This window comes from Buteo buteo, chromosome 9 (genome assembly GCF_964188355.1).
Source record: "Buteo buteo chromosome 9, bButBut1.hap1.1, whole genome shotgun sequence".
In the NCBI taxonomy this organism is placed as follows: Eukaryota; Metazoa; Chordata; class Aves; order Accipitriformes; family Accipitridae; genus Buteo; species Buteo buteo.
Window position 1 is genome coordinate 29,088,067 of NC_134179.1, and position 20,040 is coordinate 29,108,106.

Sequence of the window (20,040 nt, forward strand, 5' to 3'; positions counted from 1 at the left end):
TATACTTCACGTATAATCCAAAGAGTATATGTTTGCCTGAAGTCAGCCTATTTCCTTCTAAAAAGATACAAAACAAAACATTACACGTAAATATCCTGTCTTGCTTATAACCGTAGACCATCACAGCAACAGTAGTATTACTGCCACTGCTTTCTCCTTGTGTCCATTTCTCATGTATTTCACTCTTACAAGGGGCTCTGTAATGCTTGTGTCACTGGTCAAAGTAGAATATGGAAAGGCTGCTAGGAATATCTGGCAGAAGAGGGATGAGTAACCAACTCATAATGTTCCCAGGATGAGCATTTCAGTGCATTAATAAAACTGCAAAGCCAGAAGAGAGCCTAAGGAAATGGCATACACTGTTCCAAACATGTTAAATATACCTTTAAATAACTGTAACATGGACAGTGAATGGATAAATGTTCCACAATAATCCTGAAAAAAGCAAACCCCCCAAAACAATTATCATATAGGAACAAATAATTTTACAAATTAATGCACCTGAGAGATTTGTAGTGTCAGTTAGTATCAGTTATATCTTCCAAATATTCCCCACAGTGTACTCCTACAGTAGTCCATCCAAAATCTATCACTAACAATGGGAGTAAACAACATTTTACTGATGGATAACCACAAAAACCATAAAACAAATATTCCATTCTTTCCTGTCCCTCCCCACTGGACACAAAGTCCTTAAGCAAGTAAACCCCAAAAGATGCCACACACACATGGCATTTAAGGGGCCTGCTAACAAAACCAAATTTTCTTCCCCTTGCTCTCAAGAATGATCAAAGTATAGAATTAGGTTTAGGAGCTCTCTAAACTTCTTTCCTGTTTCCATTCATGTAGAGAGAGATATTCTACCCTTGGTATTCCAAGACAGCTGCGAATTGTCTGCAAAGCCTAGTCCATTTAATTGTCTTGCATATATTAAATTTTATTGTTATTTCTACAGGATATCAAGTAGGTAGGAGACAGTATTAACAAGATTCATGGACACCCCCCCCTTTGAGGGCAAAATATCAATAAAATAATACCATATCCAATCCATCAGATTTCTTTTTCGCTGCTTAGCATCTGAAGCAAAGTACTTTCTGAAGTCTTGTAACTGATGTCAGCCTTTTTTGCTTAAGAGCTAATACTATTATCTCATGCCTTACATTGATTAAAGCTTGAGAAGCTAATGCTCACATCCAAAAAAATGTTAAATTAATATTTCAGTTGACCGAAACCAATAACGTGGCTTTTTATAAATGTAACTCACAAGCTTTAGTTTGCACTTGTATGTTTACAAATTTTCATTTCAGATGAAGAAATCCATTTCACAGAGAGCAATATGAACAGTAAAATAAAGCAAGACACTGCTAGATTCTAGACAGACATACTAGAGCAATGCAGAGCTGCAGGGATCTGAATACAGACAGTATCTTCTGCTGGGCAGTCAGTCTCCCACTGGGATGGCAAGCATGTACACTGGGATATTCTACAGTAAAACAGTGTTTGTTTCTTATATAGAGCCTTACAGATGTCACAGGATTATTCCCTCTCAATGCTTCAACATTTTAATTTATCAAAATTTTTAAGCAGAGCATAGCAAGGCACTTACAGTTTCATAACATTCCCCCGTGCAATGTGTTCTGTGATACTTGGATCTGTTGCTCTCCTCATAAGAGCCAAAAGCCAAAGTACAAAGCAACTGCTATGGGTCGACAGCAAATGCCCTTTATTGCTGCTTTTCAGAACTGTACTCAGATCAGCCAGAGCTCTAACAGACTAAAAGCAAACCCAAATCTATCTTCTGGAAGGCCACATACAGTTACAAAGAAAATCAGGACACACACAAGTCATCCACTCTGTTCAACATTTGTTATTGTTTTATTTGCTCTGAAGCAGAGCTACAAATAACTGACACCTTACCAATCTTCAAAAGAAGCTTCTATAATTACGTTGGTATGCCCTATGGAAACACTACTGGGTTTCTCATAGCAACATTCAATGATTCAAACAGCTAGCCCTGCTCTTCCCATAAAATTATTAATACAAAGAGAGCTTCATCATCCTTCAACAGAAGAGCTGACTGGCAGAATTACCATTATCAATGGTAATACAACAGCTTTATGACATCTCACCTCTTGAGAAATCAAGTTTTATGGCAAAAGTTGTAGTACATTCAGTATACAGTAAGGCAGGATTGTTTCTATAAGATCTTTCTCACCATTTACGATGCCTTGAATGCACACACTACAAAGTCTTTTTAGCAACCCTGTAAGATAGGTAAGTATGATTCCTGTTGTAACAGATGAAACGAAAGGTACAGGCCTGCAAGACAAGCAAACTGTTCAAAGCAACGTATGCCACAGAAAGACTTCTCAATCCCCACCACCCCTATGACCCACTCCAATTTGCCTTCCTAGATCTGGCTGGCCCTTGTTCCTCTGTTCACTGCCAGGTGCCTGTCTGACATCTCCTTGGTCAGACTCAGTTTCTTAAAACATCAGAAAATAAATATGAACAAAGTGAGGAGTATTCTGTGGCCTTAGGTGAAGCAAAGGAGCACGCAGGATCCACAAGACTTAGATGCAGGGAGATCTTTCAGAAAAAGAAAGATGTTAGATCAGCTCAGCTGCACCATGGAATTTCTCCATGGGACAGAGCTGGAGCATCCTCCTTAATATTGAAGGGAAAGATAGCACCATAATAAGAAGGAAGAATTTACCATTACTGGCTTCCAGTCTGTGCTACGATCCTATGAGCACTAAGTGTGGCTCCTGTGATGTTTTCCTGTCCATTTCCATCTTGCTTCAAAATTTATCTGTTTTAGATCCACAGGAAAAGCCATAACCAACATTCTGCTTTTTGTTCTCATATTCAAAAATATCCATCAACATTTGGTGAAATGCATCGCATGTCAAAACACTTCTGCCATTCACTGTAGACAGATAGATACTCAGGCCAGGTTAATTCAAAATGATTTACAGTAACCAAGAATATTTACTACTTCAATCATCAAGCAAGGAAATTTGATTTAAATATACAATTTTAATTTTGCATTTCTACTCCTTTTCTGAAAGAAATCCTGCTACTATCTAGTAACCTTAAACTGATGTTGATTTGCAAGTAAACATAGCTTATACCTTGTATTTGATATTTTGATTTGCTAACTTTAATGCTATAATACATTCACATTTAAGTAGTTGCATAATTTAAACACACATTTATTCAGATTGATGATTTTCACATTTGATGTTAAAGAATGGTAAATGGTCCTTCTCATTTTCTGGACCAGATGTTCTCCAAACAGCCATATACGCACCACTGACACAGAGTATATGCCTACATAACACTGCTAGTACACAAAGTACTCTGAAGTGTTACAAGACTCACCCTAGAATAAGAAGTTACCCCTGCCAACAGTCAAATCCAACCTCACCAATGTTGCTGGGGTCAGCAAGAAAAAGTTGCCGTATTTTAAAGGTTTACATTTCAGGATTATCTTCTAAACTCACAACTGTATCAAGTTAGTTTCAAAGGAAGCTAGAATGCCTTTTACACAAATCCAAGTTTTACAAGATTTAGAGAATGCTACTAATAAAATAAAACTACATTAGATATTTTGGATTCATATGTCTCTATTAATCATGGGTTTAATTGATTTTTATTTTTTTTTAAATAAAAGGAAGCATTATCTTTAGCTAGTGAACTGAGGTGACTTTCTGGATACTACATCACTACAAAAGTAGAAATAGCTGATCTCAACATCACATCTCATTTTTATTACATTTTATAAGAAGAAAACAATGCTTTTCAGTTTCTCCTTTAGGAAAAAAAAAAGAACTGACATAAACTATACTGAAATAAATACACAATTTTCCATCTATGCCTACTGAAGAAAATCTGTTGCAAACTGATCTGCCCCTTCAGCAAACTAAATCCAATTATTTACCCAGCAATTTCGCAAAATATTTAAACGATACATACTCATATTATTTATTACCAAAGCTATTTTACTTAAATTTGACAAATTATGCTGAAGGCTAAATTTACTACAATAGACTTAAACAAAGAGTTCCACTTAAAAGCAGTATCTTTTTATATGTATTTTTAGCTACTCTGTAAATGCTCTCTAACATAGCACAGTAACAAAAGACTTTTAGCTATGGTATTGTCAGAAAGGCTCCTCCTCCATTACAGGCCCATGTCTGCACTTCTATCACAACACAAAAAGGTCCTGAATCTCAGTTTAAAAGCTGACGATGAAGATAAGACCAAGGTAAAAAGCCAAATTCTAAAGTAAATTGCATGTGGTACAGGCACACATTCTCCTCTAACCATTCAGCAGCAGACTGGTGATAGTCTCTACCAGGTACGGCAGGAGAAGACACATCAAACTGTCACAGCCAGACTTCAACGCATTTTGTCTGCTAAAGCCATTTAGACATACTAGTTTTATTTCTTTTAAACTTCAGGAAAAGATAGAGTCTTCACACTTCGAATCTCAACACACACAAGATTTCAGATGGGTGAATGTGGCATGAACAATGCATATGTCAGGTTCATAATAGAGAAACTATACAGAAATTAACATTTCTACTTCCCCTGCATTCAAAGCCATCTACATATGCACACATGAGAAGAAAAATTGTAATGGTTATCTGCCAAACCCTGCAGTGTCATATGGCAGCAGTAGGTCAATCTTTAGAAGCTGGCTCCAAGCTGACCAGTGACTGATCTGCTCCCTTCCAGCTGAGACATCAGGTCACGACAAACATTATCCCAGTCATGAGGCTAATGACAGAGCTGGAGAGAATCCCTCTAAGAGGAAAGCAGAGACACAAGGAGCAAGTTTCCTTCTGGGAAAATGGGGTGAATTAAGGTCATATTGAGAAGAGGCAGGTGGTTCACAGGGTAAAAAGAGCACTAGATTAACATGTGGAGTTTGTGCAGACTTCAGGCATGGTATCAATTTCCTGGACTGAGTAACCAGGCCAACAGCCTGTACATACATACTACAGAGCATCATTTCCCATCTAGTACAAGGGATGTTTAATTAGCACGGTAGGGGTACCGGACTGCGGAGGGCGGATGATGGGGGAGAACCTGTGTCCTTCAGTCTAGCAACAGCATTTTTAAGACACTCCTAAATTAAAAAAAAAAAAAAAAGAGAAGAATTGAAAACAAACCCAAAGTTATTGAAGCATATTTTTTTATTAGCATGCCAAAGAAATGCTAAATTATTTGACATGAGAAATGACATGTTCATAAAATCCACTACGCAAGACAATCCTGTCTCAATAAATTAGACACTAAGTTCATGTAGGGAGATAGAAGTGTGTTACTAGAAACAACGTACATTCAGCAATTAAGCAAAACAGAGATAAAATGCTGATGAAAAAATTAGGATGGCAGTGATTCCTTTCATATTATTCCCATAAAGACCCGATTGATAGAAGTATACAATAGGTGTTTGCCTTAAAAAATGAATACAGATTGCAAACTCCTGAGAGAGAGTGTTATCCTCATGCTAGATTCTTTCCAGACACATTTTTCACTATTACTGTAACCGTATACCATGACTAGGGCTGGGGGAACAGGACAGGACACACCAAAATACCTCTTTGACAACCAGTATGCTTGTCTCCACCCCAAACCTGTGTATAATACCACTACCTTTGCTTCATTTTTGTTTCTGTACAACACAAACGTGCACTAAAAACCAGCAGTGGAAAGAAAGCAGGAAGCAACCTTTCCAGCTGATCAAGGCCTAGGTTCAGCAAAATTTGTCTTCGTATGCTCAAGCTATGAACACACTATGATACCCTGCTGATTGTGGGTAGACTTATCACCACTGTGAGGGAATGTCTTGTTTATCATTAGACTCATCAGCGAGGATTTCAGAATTTAGAGGCGGGGGGGGGGGGGGATCAAACACAGACTAAACAACCATACTCTAGGAAAAACTAAGCTTTTGTCCAATTCGTTCATAAATACCAGAAAAATTCTGCAGAAGATACTCAATGTGAATGGGTGCTAGGGCAAATAACTCACAATTTGAAGTATCATGTTTCTTAAGCCTTTGATCCTTCAAACAGTAGAGAGTATGGGACATTTCTGTATTAAGTCTGAAAACCTTAATATAAGAAGAGAGATTATGGCTTTCAGAGCAGTGGCTATACACCAGTTTTTGCCTGAATAGTGTTTTGACCAGTTCTGGGCCTGAAATTTTCCAAAACAGTGAACAAAAGGTCTTTGGCTCTCAGTTCACAGCAAGTGCGCTGCAAAGCGCACTAGATATCTTAATGCTGCCAAACAAGCTGGGCACTTCTGTGAGTTTTATTTGGTATGGAAATGAGCACCTCCCACAACTTTTCCCTTCCTATTATCACTTATTCATACCTTAAAACGGACGGCTTTGAAATATCCTGCAAGAAAAGGCTGAAAGAAAAGGCTTGAGTACTATGGTACAGGCCACCTAACAAACATCAGAGGCTAGAGAGCAAAAACCTTAACAGTCTCACTTTGAGGAACTACACACATTATCAACTGCATAGCCACAGGAGCTTGTCCTGAAAGAAAAACTCAAAAATGCAGAGGGACAAGGCACGAAACATGACAGCAATATCATCTTTTGACAAATTTAAATCCCTGAGGGATCCCTGAATTTACTCAGCTACTCAAAGAAGGCAAGTAAACCTCTGAAGACATAGAATAATTGTCTCCAAAAATAGAAAAGAAAAAGATAGGTAAACAAGACATGTTACCAAGAGAGGTGGCAAGCAGCTGAAGGTGAGACACTCAGAAAGCCTTGCGCCACAACTTGAGAAACCTAGTGAAGAAAACTATCACAAAAGAATGCAATTTTGTTCACTGCATTTTTCATGGCATGTTTTGTTTGTTCAGTTAAATTTCCAAATAAACATCTGCACCAGAACACTGATAAGCCTCAAAACGAGAAGCAAGGACCTTCCTGACTTTTCTTACCCCTCTCTGTGACCTAAGAATTTTATATTTGCCTCTTTGCCTTGAAGCACAATTCTCCTCTTCACAAGGTCTCTACCTATACCTAGATGCAAGAAAAGACAGGCCTATTAACAGTTGACTATATGAGAGAACCAGCTTCATACCTCTATCAATTTTAAGTCTTACTTTTTCTGAAAAGAACACTGCTTTAGTTTAACCTAAGCACCCAACTTCACATACAATGCAAAGACAGTGCTGTGCAGAAGTTTAGGCTAAATGACCTTAATGCTTAATTCTTAACAAATCCGTGACATAGATAAATTGTACTTTGCATATTGGATACTACACTTTTCAAACATAAATCTGAGGCATAACAGCTAAGTATTAAAGAAAATCATTATAGGAATTAGCAGTCTGGGCTCCAGAAATAATTCCAAACAGGTAGGATGAGACTTTTCAACAAAAGAGCATGTCTGCTTTATTCGTACTGCTTCAGTAAACACAGACATTGCTAAAGGACTGTGAAAATGAAAACTCCCACAACCTCACTCAAAAATCTGCGGCCAAAAAGCATTTCTATGGATAAAGCTGAATAGTCTACAGATGTATTTTCTATTACACAAGAGAGAAAGAAATGCACTAAGCTGTTTAATCAACCCTTCCATCACGAACGCACCCTTACCAATGAATGAGCAATACAGACTTGCCCTTGCTAACTCCTCAACCTCCCAACACACCATATTCTAATTTAGCAACACTGGGGACCCTTTCTGTGATTCAATCTGCTACAAACAGGTGGAGGAATCTTCAACTACAAGAGTGCTTTAGTGGATGTGTCCAAGTATGTGCCCTACACAGGTACCTCATCCAGGCATGCACTTTTGCCAATCTTATTTTTTTTAAGTATCATTACTTTAACATCATTGCTGTGTCTGAAGGTTCACAGACATTTAGTGATAGGCCTAGTTCACAGTCTGAAGAATCAACAAGGAAACAAGGAGTCATGTAACAGTATTTATAGCTTAGCCTGTCTTATTTCAGTCCCCTCTTTCTGCAACTTTTTTAGTTTAACCTTTACCTAGCCTAATCATCTTCAGTTGAGTGAACATTTGACTCATTTCCAACTGCACGGTGATTTCTTTTAACACGACCCTGAACTTCAAACCTTTTATGCAGTGTCCTAGAAGTACTCTACTAGCCTCAGTGATCCTAGGAGAAGTAGGAAAATAGCATTATTCACATTATACTGCTGAGTGAAAGACAATTAAGCATCCCAAGGCAATACAGAAGCTCATGATAGAATTGAGAGAGAAGTACAGGAGTTCCAACTCCCAGTCTGCTGCTGTAATCATCAACTAATGCACAACAAAAATAAAATCCAAATGTAACTATTAACTTAGTCTAACATAGGTTCATTTAAAAAACAAAAACAACATTTCATCAGAACACTCATCTCCCTGGGATCACAGTTGCTTTTTATCATCTTATATTTACATGGCAGCAACCTCCTACAGCCTACCTACTACTTCACCCTTCCAACCACACGACCCCTTTAGAGTAAATGCCAAATAAGCAGAGACAGAACTTCGAACGCACTAGGAACTACGGGAATACCTGAGGTTATCTGACAGATAAGCAGGGCTTCCCTTACACAAATTACTCTGAAATCTGATCAAGAGGACACATGCATTTATCTCCTAGGAAGGACTGGAAAAGATGCCAAAATTCATTAGGATTTCTCAAATGAAGGTAAAACTCCAGATCATTAAAATTAAGTGAAAACAGGACAGAACCCTTTTCTAAAAATAGATCTTGCTGTGCAGCCAAGTATGTCTGTGTGCAATTGTTATTTATTTTTAAGTTGGGGCAATTTTCCAGATAGATTTTTACATCAACTAACACAATGAGGTGCTTTAAAACAAACAAAATCCCCAAGATTTCTTTCCTGACTACATTTGCTATAAAGTTGTAGAGGAAACAAGGAAGCAGTAACAAAACACAGTCTCTCCTAGCATACCACAAAATTGCAAAATTGTAAATTTCAGCGAAGGCAGACAATAACAATATCAGCATCCAGGAAATAGGGTCACAACCCTTAACCAGAAAGACTGGAAGAAATTGTCCTAATCATTGTTAAAAAAAACCCAAACAAACAAACCAACCCAAATAAAAAAAAAAAAAAAAAAAACAAACACAAAAAATACACTACCATCACCCCCAAAAACCCCCGAGCCTCATCAAGGACACAAGCTCAAAGAAGTCATGTACTCTTTAGTACATTCTCCAGTGCTTTTTCCATTCAACCTACACCACGTCAGGCCTATTTTTATCAATAGTGTTATCAACCCACACATGGAGATGTGCACTCAAAAATGTCATTTGGGACAATCAAAACAGGAACAGAACTGAGCACCATCAGCATTTTAAAATCTTATGTTCAATGCTTCCATACTAGTCCTACCAGTGAAGGCGGCAACAACCCAAACCTCTTAAGATACTCCAAGGGAGAAGAGTTATTCCAAGAGCTTGAGCAAGTGTTAGGCTCAGAAAGCAAGGAGATCTTAGTCTACACACCAACAAAACAAAGCAGAAGTAAACATAAGTGAAAACAAATAGACAATTGCACATCAGTATGGACACTCAGTCATCAGCCGTGATATTTGTCAAAACTGTGACAATGCAGCTGGAGGCGAATCAATATGATCCAAATCCTCATGACACATCCATCCCATTTTATCTCCCTTAACCAAAAATGGGCAACTGGTTGCAGATCTACTCCTGGATACACTATAAAATCATATTATTGTTGCCTATGCAAAAGTCATTTGATTGTTTTAGGAGAGTTTTCATTCTCTGCCCAACATAAAGCTAATGCCGGTCATTTCTTGGTTTTCACACTCATCCTTGGACAACAAGGAAGGACACAAACTCAAATCCAAACCAGGGAACAAAGTTTTCCCAGTATTTCTGGAGTTTAAATGAGCAATGCTATTTTAAAACCAGCAAGAGCTCATTCTGGCACCACAGCACTAGACAATTAAATCACAAATACTTTCTCTCCAAACCAACTAGAAGGTTTCTCACACCAGAAGTACTTAAACCAAACTCCAAAGCAGGAAGACTGAATTAAGGAACTATCCAACCTTTGGAATATAACCTCCCCATGACAGTGACAAAAGACTTTACTGTTGCATCTCGTGAAAACAGGACACTATCTTTTATGAAATCTTTCAGCATTACTGGTCACTTTTAGCCCAGAACAACCACTACTCATGTCATCTGCTCTCTGCATTATTGATTGCAAAACCCACCAACACAGTACTGAAAATGAAACTGTATTGTAAGAATTTTCCATATAATCTTCTTACTCATCTCCCAAGCTACAACATCATTCTCTAATCAGTGGTCTCTCATTTAAATGCTTGGAAGAAAGAGTAATTTCCAATTCCTTTATTAATAAAAAGTACTTAACCTTCTGGAAATACAAGGGAGGGACTAATACTGTACAGGCATACTCCTAGCACTTGTAGTGAGCTCAAATTATACTTTTTTATACAGTATACTTTCCTCAATCTTACTACAGGTCCAGTGAACAGACTTTCAAATTCAGAAATCCTCTGCCAACAACACTGGGAAATAACATGTATTGGACTTAATACATGTTCCACAGGGTTATTCTGCTGGTATAACGGAAGAAAGAATGTCTCCTCAGTAAACTGGCACAATCTGGAAGGAATCCATCCCTGGAAGGTCTGTAACCCAGGGGAAGAGGACTTAATCACTTAATCCTATGATTTGTATTTGCTTTTAATAGAACCTTGATGCTGCACCGAAGTTGTTGCTGTTGAGAGAAACAGACTAATTCTTGCTCATAGTTGCCTGTTACAATTCATAATAGGGCTTGGTCTAGGTATCTTTAGAAGAACCATGTCCCTTCTCCTATCCCTCTATTTTATTTTTTTTTTTTTTAATATCTTCATCTCCACTTTGCAAAAACTGCAAATGGTTCTAAATCGCATACCTGTAATGTGAGCTGGTTTAATTTTATCCCCTGATCATTCATGCAAAATAGCAGATTTTCACTGCATAGCTTCCCATGTCATTGTAAGATTCAAAACGATTTATTTAAATCTGTCTTCTAGAATTCAACCACTTTAATTGCTTTATCTAATTAAATTCATAAAGAGCTACTGGACAATGGGAGCTGTAGCCCCATCTTCTGTTTTGACAAATTAAAAAAACAAAAAAAAACCCAAAAAACAAACGAAACCCCCCCCCAAACCCCCTGCCATAAAGGATCCTCTGCCTTAGAAATCAAACATCTTTAAAGATCTGCTAACAAACCCTAACACTCAAGAGGAGGAAGGTAGAATCCAAGCCAGGGATAAGTCCATATCAAACTGGAAAAGTCCTCAGCAGTTTCCAGAGCAATCCAAGTCTGGAAAGGCAAATCAAACCCATCTGATTTATATAACTGTTTCTTTACAGATGAAGTGAAAGTTCAAGTATTGACCACAGGAAAGAGCCATTTCATTTACATACTGTTCTGTTTCCAAATTATTCAGCAACGTCTTACTTTTTTTTGGATGACCATATGATAAATATGGGTATAATACCTGTCCTCTGCTACTCAACTACAGAAACTTCACACCAAAATCTCAATCAAAACTTTCTTCATTCTTACAAACAATCAAAAAATTGGCAATTACTTTTCAAAAGCAAGCTGCTTATGCTCACAATACTTCTACAAATACAATTCATATACAGATATGAATGCCATAATCTTTACAAAAAGATAGATTGCTAAGAGCAAAAGTGGCTATAAACAGTTCTCAGGTTCCATTTCAAGAGAAATGCAAAGTAAGATTTTATGAAGAACTCTTTTTTATATTTCTCAGCAAATAAAAGGAGTGTACACACAAGGCCTGACATTCCATATGTACACATCAAGCACTCAACTTTATCCAGAAAAGTTTCATATCAAATTTTACAGATTAAAACGAGCAGGGTTTTACACCATGCAAAATGAAAGGAGTGGAGGATTGCAACTCTTTAGCTGGCAACAGCCTAACAATGGACACTTATACTTCTGTCATTCTTGTGTCACAGGATGCTGCAGATGCTAAAGCTATCAAGGGCTCAAAAAGAGATTGCATAAATTCACCACAACTATTAAAAAACAAATTATTAAATACCAAATCATCTGCCCAGAGACCCCTAAACTGCATCTTGCTAGAAGCCAGTGATGATTCCCTTCAGAAACTCAGCTGTTTGCATGCCCTATGATACTCTTCCCCAAGCATCTGCTATCATTCACTGTTAAAAACCAAGATATTGATGTAGAAACACCTTTGGTCTGAACTGATATACTGTTCTTAGGTCCGTATTTTTGTGCCTGGGAAAAAGGAAGGTAAAATATCTAAAGCTGGTTCAACACCTACACTATTCAATTCTTTCATTTCCAAACACTATGTAGGGCACTTGTATGGCAGCCAAAATATTTATATAGTAACAGTTCTTAATATACTTACATCACTCATGAGGGCTGGGGAAGACACCACAAATATCACAAATATATAACTCTTCCTCCTTCTCCCTTAGCTGAATTCACTCCCCCTTTCAAGTTTTACTTAACACTTAAAATAGCTTTATGAGTAACATTTTTTATATTTTTGTACAACATTAACTATTATCCACAGCCTGTATTATCTGCAAGAGAGAATTTGTGTTAGTCAATCTTCCTCGTGTGTATTTTATTCAAATTTTAGACAGGAGATCTTTGGTGTTGTGTTTTATTTTTTAGTTATTTACAACTGAAAGGATTTCCTAGAAGTCATTCCACCGTGCCATTAGAATAGAGAGATCTGTTCTTTATCAAGCACAGGCAGCAATTAACATTGCTAGTAATGCCTGGATGCCTAACAGACCAGGGTTCCCACTGTACTAGATACTGCACCCAGAACAGAATAAAAAAAGCAAGAGCGCTCTCTCTCCCTCTCACAATTGAAGAATTCTGTCAGCTATGGTCTTTTTCCAACTAAAGAGCCTCCTGTGGACTGTGATCCATCACAATCACAGCAGGCAGCCAACCTTTGCTTTTCGCAATAACTTTATTTGCTACTTATCTTCAAAAACATCAAAAACATTGCTCCTCTATCATATCCTTAATATACATGCAGAAGGATTCTTTTCTTTCATATTGTGTCCAATATTTATGGCTCCTTTCCATGTTTTTCGTCTGCTTAAATGGTGCCAGGTACCATTGGTAAAGTATTTGCAGGGATTTTCTTTAAATGGCTATGTGAATGGGTTTGGCCTTCCTCCAAATTTTACTTCGCAATTATTATTCAAATGAGTGAAACAAGAGATATATGAAGATATTATTTAGAAATCAGTTTAGCTCCAAGATACTTGCTTCAACAAATATTTAATGAGTGCCTTCAAAGGAACCTATTCCATCACACCTACAAAGCAGAGGAAGAACCAACGGGATGGACTGCTATTAGTACTGAGAAATGCTAGATCTTTATATTCTAATGGGAAAGTTAATCTTCAAGTACATGCTTTGCGAAGACTACTTCGCACTAGGCAAGGATGTCAGAGACTATTCAAACCCAGCGTACAACTACCAGCTGGGTCTGCTAGCTCTGAAACTATGCAGAAGGCAACAATCACAAACGAATCAGGACCTCCATGCTACACAAACAGCCCAGCTTTCCAGTTAGGAGGTTCTCCAGCCCAGCTTTGATATATTATAGCTATCAAGGATATGATGTGCAGTAGAATAATATTAAGGTCTTTCATGGGTATAAGCACAAAGTGAAAACTATTAGAGACCATTTAAAAGATACTGAAGTTTTAAGTACTGTAAAATTATGTAAACAAAGGCATTAGTTAAAAATAACACAACATAGAAATAATGGATCAAATACAAAAGCATGAATCAAAACAAGAGTCACACAAAAACAATGAAAACAGAAACTGGCAGAAAAACTCCTTGAAACTGGACCTCTCGGAACATTTCCTCTTGGTTCCTTTTTCCAAATAATGTGAATTCACACAGATCTAACTGAAGTCTAGATGCTAGCCTGCCAACAAAGAGGCATTGCTTCTACAGAGAGTGTCAAGTGAAATCACTGACTACACCTGTAAGACTGCTGGCAAACATTTCATTACAGTAGGTAAGCCTTCGTCCCCTTTAATAAAAGGTTTACAGCTTAGATCTATGTTACAGGAACTCATGTTTCTGGATAGCATTACACTATCTGGGAATACAGTTCCCATATTATTTAGTATACTATATAGTTCCCAAATTAAAATCCTTCCATTATAAAATTTTTCATACGTTTCCTAACGTGTATTTTATCCCTAAATGACAATGCTTTAAAGTATTGTCTTGAATTAAAAAACAAATAAATGGCTTTCTGTCCCTATTTTGGAAAATATCAACCCAGTAGATCTCAAGTCCTAAACTAAACTATTGAAATGCACCAATAATATAATTAGTGATAATCACCTGCACACCCCAACTGATAGAGCTAGTTGGAAAACAACGATTTAAGGGTGTGTACTTCACAGCTCTAGCATCAGAATTTTGTTCTGCTACCAGATGCATTACAAAAATGGGATGCCGAAGGTGACTGGAACTGGTGGTTCCAGTCAAAAAAATGAAATGCGAGATCCCGTACCATTTGTACCAGCTTTGCAAGGTGGAAATGAAAGAAAACCAAGAAGATATGAGGATGCTGGCCATGTAACGCATTCATACACATGTGCGTGCGCACACACACACACGTTTTCTTTCCCCCCGACAGATATCAAGAGACATCTGTACAAACTTTCTTAGCAGTCAAGCTCTATGGTAACTAAACTAGAGACACGCACCATTACTACTTCAATCACCTTAACAGAAACTGTCCTGAATCATTCTCTAACTCATCAATAAATTTAGTTAAGCCTTCAGCAAGGTCTCTTCTGACACCGAGAAGTCTGTTCTACTTCAAGCACAGGCTTAGCTTCCAACCTTGGAATGGAAGGTACAGTATGAAATGACCTCAGGCATCATTAAATGAAATATATATGCTACAACAGAAAATTGTACAAAACAGAAAGGTGAGTTTGTGGGTTTTTTATTGTAAAAAAATTTAAAAACCTGATTTTAGTGTTAGACCTTCTTATAGTTTCTTACAGCAATCGCAGGCAGACAATGATCTCTTTATGAGCACTAGATAAGATCAGAATAATTACCCTTAGATAAGAAGAGAATAATTACACTGAATTCTTCTGCAAGGTGCTTTGAGACTTACTAATGGAAAGTACTGCTAAAAGCTGTGTATTATAAGTATGCTTCACAATTACATAAAACAAGTACAACTTTTTCTAAAGGCTAGTTATAAACAAAACTAACTTTATTTGAAAGTTCAGCTGAACCAATCATTTTTTGTGATAAAAATGATTCAGTGAGCTAAGGAAAGTTGCACTGCAACAGCTTTCTTGGTGTAAGTTTACATTAGAACCATCTAAACCTATTCATCAACTTACTGAAGAAAATATCCATCATGAGCTCAGTATAGTTCAAAGGGTTTTTACAGAATAGTGAAAAGGGTTTTAGAATAAACATCTGTTGACTAGGTGAGAACAAATTCCAGTCTGTTGTTAGAAGCAGTGATGTGATGTACTAAAAGAAAAATCATCTTTTCATGAAAGTCATTCACAACAGTTATAGTTGTCAGTTTTCTACACTATTTTTAATCTTATAAATATATATGTATATACACACACACACCCCCAACCCACCACCTCCTTTCAGCCCCCAAGAAACTGATAATGACCTTCTTATAAAATTCCACTGGAGGCGTGGGGGGATTTGCAGATTTTGAAATAGCTCTATTTCGCTTGACATTCACGTTGCCTGTGAAGAATGAGGCCCACTCGTGCAAATGTTCCTTATAAGAGCAATCAGGTTAGGAGCTCCTGGCACGAAGCTATTTCTTGAATTAGAATTGCACAATCAAGTTGATAGCTAGCATCCCTAGGGATCACCATGATTTTGCTATTATGGAAAAATCTATGATGGTATTATTGAAATAATTTTACCAGAAATCTTGATGTAGTGAGAAATCTGTTCTATTACTAAACATCTTCTTTTTGTACAAGTTAACTCTTTAAGCTTAAATACAAATAAACGTTAGTGGTTCACATTCGTATAATAATCTCCAAAGATGTCAAGACTGTATTACAGTAAAACACTTGCTATTTTATGTACTGCATTTTATTAAACAGTTATTTTAAGACTTAAATTTTGCAAATGATTTGTAAAAAAGAGACATTAAGAAACAATTCCATTATTTACAGCTCCCATATGCGTAGAAAACATCCACTGCAAATACCCCTTACCTATTTAAAGCACAGTAAGTTGCTCATGAATCAGTAAGCCTTGGACAGGCAAATTTCATCCTGGCAAAATGAAATTATGTACGACAATAATACGAGTGCCATTATATTTTTTTAAAGAAGGCAAAGAAAAAACTTTTCTATTAAGAGGCCTTTGTATCGTTCTTTTTTGAAAGCATGTATTTCTAAGTCACGGGAAAAAAAGGGCTCTTGAATCCTAAAACATCACATTCGACTCAGGAAGTCCCTTAACCTCAAATTGCTGGCGGCCTGGCTGGCTTCCCGAAGCTTCACAGCACACTCACCCTGTTGTTACGGTGTTTCCTAAGCATCTGCTATGTGCCGCTTGCAGAAACTGGAATCTGAACTAGACGGACCTTTGATCTGACCCCATACAGCTGTCTGAATTGTATGTTTTAATGTTTAAGTCAAATATAAGCAGCGGATCAGTAAAGGATTCCTGCACTTTTTTGGAAACCTTTAGGAAGCCAAGGCGCTCGGAACATGTTCGCACGCAGACATTTATTGAAAAGCATGATGTGAAAACACAACACAAAAGAATGTGAAGGAGTTGCACTCGCTAGGCGAATTTTACCACACCGCAGGGCAAATTTCCGAACCGTCTCCCGCCCCGAGAAAGGCGGGGGCGCGGGGGCAATGTAGAAAAAGAGAAGGAAGAAAAAGGAAAAAAAAAACCCCAAAAAACCAACACGTAAAAAAATCGCCGCGCTACAGGCAGCGGGCAGAGAGTCACAGGTGATGCCGGAGCCAGCGCCACCGCTCGCCGCTCCGCCGCCGCCGCCGCCGGGGGCTCCCGGAGCGCCGGCCGCTGCCGGACCCCGGCCGCTCAGGCAGGCGGAGCGGCGGCGGCCTCCGGGGGAAGGCGGGGACCCCCACCCCCACCCCACCTCACCGCCCGGCTCTCGGAGCCGCAGGTATGAGGGAAGGACCGGCGTTCCCAGCCAGCCTCCCGCCGCTCCCCCGTCCCCGCTCCTGAGGCGGTCGGGGAGGCAGGAACGGCGCCAGCCGCCCGGCAGAGGCTCAGCCCGGCCGGTGCCCGCCCGCCGCCCGGGGAACCGCCACGGAAAGGACGCGGCGCGCGCCACGCAACCGATGCGCGCGTCCCGGCGGCGCCCCGGCACCCCCCCACCCCAAAAAACGGACGGCTCCGCCGGCACGCAGGTGCCCCCCGCGACAAAAGGAAGCCAGCCCCGGAGCCGCGCAGCGCCCGGCCCATCCCGCCCCCGCCGGCGCCCCCGCCCTGCGGCCCTGCCCCGCGCATCGCCCCCCCGCACTCACCTCGGCGGGGCGCGGCGGCGGAGCGAGCGGCGGCCACTCGCACCCCCGGGCTCCCTCCCCGCGCCCGCCCCGGCCCCGCGCGCCTCCCCTTCCCCCCCCCGCCCCCCCCTCCCTTTTCCCTGCCCGCCCTCCCGGCTCCGTCTCTCACCGCTACCGGAGCGGCGGCGGCTGGGCCCGACTCCCCCGCCACGTGACCCCGCCACGTGACCACCACACTTCCCCGGGCCGGCTCCGCCCCCGCCGTCTCTCCCGCAGCGCCGGGCGCCGCCGGGGCCGCTCCGCCGGGCCGAGCCGGGCCGCTGCAAGCCGCCCCCGCCAGCGGAGCCGTGGGCACCCCCCGGTGCCCCCTGCAAGGCCACGGCCCGTTCGTGGGGTCCGGCCAGCGCCATGACGGCGCGACACTGTAACGCGACGTGATAACAGCTCATTTGACGAGGGGAGGGAGCCGTGGGGGGGCCAAGGCTGCCGCCAGCACGTCCCTGTCCCCCCTCAGCCCCTGAACTCCCTTACCTTCCTCTGAAAAAGAAAAGCACAGGACGCATCACAGAAAGCCAAGGCTGTGTATGAGGGTGAGGGTTATTTGATAACAAAGCAGTCAGAGCTGACGTCTCCCTCCCACCTTCGGGGCTAACACAGAAGGAAGGAAAAGAAGTTGGTGCCAATAGCCGGGACACCAAGTCCCATCACGTACCTCACACTCCTCCTCCCAGCAAAAATCACAGGCGCTGGCACCACTACGTTCCTGTGTTTTGACTTAAACCAAAAGCCACAGAGAGTGAAAATTAACTGTGTTGATTAGTGCCCCATGCTAAGCGAAACCATTGCTCCCAGCAAATAATGCTTACAATAACGGGTCCAGGGGGTGTCTTATGGGAGAGAACGCCTTTATCCTCAAACTTGGCAATTCAGGATACAATCCAGGGATATCAACACTACAAGATCTGGGGGAGCCTCAGTAAAACGGGATTTGTATTGCAAACAAGCTCTGAAGTTATATTCTGGTATCACATTCAGTGCATGTTCCCTTTCTTCAGAGAAGAGCAACAAAATGCCTAGACGCAAGAAGTAGAAAGCGCTTAGTAGTTTAAGGAAACCAGAACAAACTGTAACTATCGGCTCTAAAAAAGCCATCTAAAGAATAGTACGTGGGGAGCAGGAAGTGAAAAGGCCCAATCCCCTGCTGGCTTTAGTAATCAAAACGTACTGACCGTTTCAGAAACTAAAAAGGTAAATATTTTTCACACTGTTCCCCAAAGCTCTGTAAGGATTTTATCATACAACCTATAGCAAGAAGGGGCCAAACTTTGTGCCAGAGGACCAGCTAGGTCTGTGAAAACCTGGAAGACTGAAGCCTGAGATAATATGTTAGAGCTAGGTATAGATTTAATCTGTTAATATAATTGTCATTTAGAAAAAAAGTTGTTTTGGTTTGGTTTTTTTTAATATTTTCAGTTGCACTACACAGGCAAAACCCTTGGGTGTCTGTTAAAGGTAGAATTACAGTCCTATAGTTAAAGGGCAATAAAAAGCTATCAAGGAGTTAGGGCTCCATTCCTGGGTACATTACAGTAGTTATTATCAACTGGTGAGCTGTGAAGACCAGGGTCCCTGAATTACCTCCCGGATATCTGCAAAAGACAACAACCACCACCCTTATTGGTAGTCTTACATTTATTATATTGGGGTTACTTCTTCAGCAGAAAATTTTGAGGAGCCAAAACATTTAAAACCACTACCTCCCTCAATTTTTGTGTTTAACTTAAGCCATCAGTACCTTAGCTCAATTCCTAATTTACAGGCTATCTTAAGACTTAAGTTTAGGTAGTAAAGCAAAAAACATCAGAGAGGTTTCCAAAACACTGCTGCAGCTTTAACCCCCTTTGTAATCCTGTACTCTTCACCCCTGGCACATTAACTACAGTGTAAACGTGTTGCCTACTAGTCCCTTCTCTCAGCCATATTAGAAGTTGTAGCTGGGTTCATAATCACAAGAGAAAACTATGTCTGGTAGTTCTTCACCACCCACTGCAAACTATGATCATGGCTTTAAGTGATATCTTGCAGGAGTCTTACCCATTCTGCACACCATTACATGTTGAGGACTGAAGGAAAATACATAGGAAGGTGAACCCTATCATTGCTGCAGCTCATTCTATCAACATATTTATTTTCCGGAAACAAATTCACACAGATGCACAAGAGTCCCAGGAACCAGAATGAGATACTTCAAGCTATGTGTAAACCTTGCAACAGAGGAGCAATTCCCCATCTTTTTCATCTGCGTGTGTGTATCAACAAGACCTGATTCTACATCAGGGATGGAGTACAGCATTTACCCATGTGCAGAAGGGGAGCAACAGCAATCTCAAATCAAGTCCATAGTCTGAGTGA

General features: G+C 40.1%; 1 protein-coding gene across 2 annotated transcripts in view; it reads right to left on the minus strand.

The window, feature by feature from the left end:
- TULP4 (TUB like protein 4) overlaps positions 1 to 17,866 on the minus strand; it is a 161,947-nt gene extending 144,081 nt beyond the window's left edge. Inside the window, exon 1 of one of the 2 annotated variants that reach the window (XM_075035904.1) lies at positions 17,798 to 17,866. The gene's annotated coding sequence lies outside the window, so the exon portion shown is untranslated. Of the gene's footprint in view, positions 1 to 17,649; positions 17,730 to 17,797 lie in introns of those variants that run through there. The other variant, XM_075035905.1, reaches the window with a different exon arrangement.
- Positions 17,867 to 20,040: the final 2,174 nt, after the last annotated feature.